The sequence below is a fragment of the Echinops telfairi genome, unplaced genomic scaffold (assembly GCF_000313985.2).
Source record: "Echinops telfairi isolate 266 unplaced genomic scaffold, ASM31398v2 ScPeMD7_3533;HRSCAF=4204_0, whole genome shotgun sequence".
In the NCBI taxonomy this organism is placed as follows: domain Eukaryota; kingdom Metazoa; phylum Chordata; class Mammalia; order Afrosoricida; family Tenrecidae; genus Echinops; species Echinops telfairi.
Window position 1 is genome coordinate 45,173,941 of NW_022107431.1, and position 3,660 is coordinate 45,177,600.

Here is a 3,660-nt window from a genome sequence, read left to right on the forward strand (position 1 = left end):
GCAAGAATACTTTCTTCTATTAAATTGGCATTCTATGATGCTCACCTTCCCAACACAACCGCTGAAGACAAAGTTTTAACCTCACATTTTAGATGTGAAATCTATTTTAAGCATTTGCTTAAAATACCAGCTTTGCTGGCACAGTGGGCTATGTGTTGAACTACTAACTATAATGTTAGTAGTTTGAATTCACCAATTTGATACTAATAGGTAAGGCTTTCCACTCCCGTGAAGAGTTGTACTCTCAGAAGCCCACAGGGGCAGTTCTACTGTCTTAGAGGGTGGGAATGGGTGGGAATCAACTCAATAGCAGTGAGTGAGTTCTCTTTTATTCTAATTCTTAGCACAGTTTTGGTTTGTCCTGGATACTCCTTAATGAAAACGAGCTTCAAAAGATTATGTTGAATGGCTGGGCTAAGCGTTTCCCTGATTTTTAGGCTTAGTTTCTCTTCCCCATCTGCAAAGTGTCACCAAGATTGAATTGTCTCAGGGAATATTCTCCATTAAGAATCAGGTAACAGTACAGGTATCAAGGAGACACTGTGAAGAATCAAATTATACATTGATACATAAATTAAATATTTTTACTATTGTTATTTTTCCACACTACAACAGAAATACTATCTTTGAGTTGGTCTCCAATTCAGTCTGTTAAATAAAAAAATTTTGGAAGTCTCTTTCTGAACCAAAAATAAGTTACTGAATTTACAATCCATAAAATGAAGACTTGTTCTTTTCCTACACAGTGAACTTGATATTTCAAGGGAAGAAAGAGTTAAGGAAGTAAAACAGTACTGAAAACCCCTAGAGAAGAATTCACGTCCTCTAAGTAATGCACCAGAGAATGTGCACACGTTATTGCATGTGCTGAGAAATGCTATTAGAAACTGTTTCAGGATATCAAAACAATGAAGATCTGCAAAAAGAACCCCAAATCTTCTTCTTCCCATAAAACACGGGAATATTCAACTGGAAACTACAGATAGAAATAACTTACTCAAAATAACATTTATATTATCTCTGGGGTTGGAAACTCTGACAAAGGATTCTAGCCAACCTACCAGTCAAAGAACGCTTCCACCTCTGCTCAGATCAAAACCTTGGATGTGAGTTGTGTGTCTGCCTCTTTACCGAACAAGGATCTCACCTTAAATATTCAACATCCAGGAGAAAACAAAACGGAACAAAAGCCCCAAACCTCCGCTAAAGGTCATAACAAAATGATTCTGCAGTCACAGTCCATTACATAGAAAATGTTGGTCTAACCTTCTAGAGAAAATTTAAACCCATTAAAGTATTTTAAAGTTTAATACCTAATCTATATTGACTTCATTTTTCACATTAACGATGTATTCTTCATTGACAAATCCATTCACAATGTACAAACCTTAAAGCATTAAACTAAGTTGAACCATAATTTATAAAGAGGGTTTTGTGTGTGTCAATTGAAGCATTATTATAACCAATTTTTTTTCTTAAGGGTTGTTTTTCCCGAAGTATGCCATTTTCTATGGTGAAAAATCAGCTGGCAACTCCTTCATTCTCATATCATTGTTCTGAAGGCGAAGGAGCTAGTCTGTGAGCCAGAAGGCTAGCATTTCTCACCAGACTAATTTCATACCTGAAAATGTGCGGCCACTTTCTCAGCGACAGCCCACAGGCACCAAATCTTCCAGCTCCTAACAACCGGCGTCTATGACTGCAGAAGGGCTGGCACACGCTGCTGTTCACATACTCAGCTGTTTCTCAAAAGCTGGGGATTTGAGTAAACCACAGGCACCTCAGAACAAAGTCCCGGGGATCTACTTCTGGAAAATCTGCCATTGAAAATCCCATGGAGCCTAGTTTTCATCTGACATACATGCGGCCACCAGGAGTCAGAGTCAACTGGAAACAACTGATAATGAGCACGGAACATCGTGAGAGCCCAGAGCCAACCCAGCTGGTCTATGCCAACCCTCTGCAAGCCCGTGTCAGGTGCCCAGACTGTGAATCCTTAGGAGGAGGAAAATAAGTACATTTGATCAAGTTATGGGAGGAATAAAAAAAGACGTATTTAAGCCAGTGTACAACTCAAATTAGCCTACAAAGTCCTACACAACTACTCTTTAAAGAGCTGGAATATTAATATTTGCATGCTACTTTCATACAAATTCCACTTTTGCCAAATAAAATAGATAGGATGTAAGAATTTATATGATCTCTATCCAATTGTAGCACATTATATTCATTAGTTTCTTTACTAAAACAGGAAAGAGAAGGCAATATTATATCCTACCTGAAGAAACTAGTTTTTCTTATAAAAACTTTATAAGGGAATAATCCATTTCCATTTTTCCATTTTGTGGCCTAAATTTGAATTAACAATGTCCTACTTAAATTTACTCCCCTCAAGCATGCAATTTTGTTTTTAACATTTGCTTGTGATTCACTTAAATTAGAAAAATTTGGTAATTAACTTAGAAAAGAACCTTAGAACTTACAACAAACTATAGATGCCTGCTTTAATGCTTACTGTTAGTGATGTTCTGAGAAGAACTTTCAAGAGCTCTGGTGCTGCTGTGAGTGAAGTAGGTATGAGCTGCTCCCCACAAGATCAGTCGTTCACATCCATCCAGTGCTTCCTGTGAGAAAGATGGGGCGGCCTGCTTCCATAAAGATTTGCTAAGGGTTGGAATCTATTTGATGACAGTGAATTTTACTTTCATGGAATTGCTAAGGTCTTAGTGATTTAGGGAAACAAAATCTAATTCTAATATATTAAGAAGAAAGATATAGTGAAATTAAAACTTGAGTGACGTGTAGTAGCTATGGTAATATGGAGTTTAAAGCTTAAAAGTTTCCAGCAGAAGCAACACCCATTTAAAAAAGAAATTTAGAGCAACATATTTAATCTTATTCATGTGCATTTTGGACAAAGTAGAAAATACAATTATTTTTAGGTCCATTAGTCAGAGATATGCACTATTAATATTGTGCATTCATATCAAAACCTATTTTGACATTAGTGGGCACTTACTCCATACCAGTCTGCTCTTTCCCTATTTATACTCAACCAGTAATGTACAAAAACCCTAGGCAAGTAGTCTTATAATTTCCATTGAACAAATGAGGAAATCAAGGCACAGGAAAATCTTAAAGTTTAATAATTTGCTCAAGCCCAAAGGTCTCATCTTTAGTAAGTGGAGAAGCTGGGATTTGTGGAAATTGAAGTTGGGTTCCCTGAACTGTGCAACAGACCAGGGTCATGACCACAATTCTAACACCATACAGCCGCCTTCTGTGAGTGCAACATACAAGGTTGTGGTAATTTATAAACTGCTTTATAACCTGTCTTCTTTCCCCCTGTGTAAATATATTATGAACCTCTTCTCATACTAAATAGTCTTCTATCACAGTCCTTGAAATAAAAGCATTTGGACAAGTACAAAACCTTGTAGGATGGCTGTTTTAGCATCATATGATTCAAGAAGCCTAAACAAAGAACGCTACTTTGACACGTACTCAAATCAAATAAACATCATCCTCTTTAGGCAAACAGAAATTACCATAGCAGAACTGACCAATGATCTGATCAGCTCAATATCCTATTTCTGAAAATGTCCAATGCTGGCTATTTTAGCAGAAGACATAAAATACCCCATAAAGTACCTAATTGTG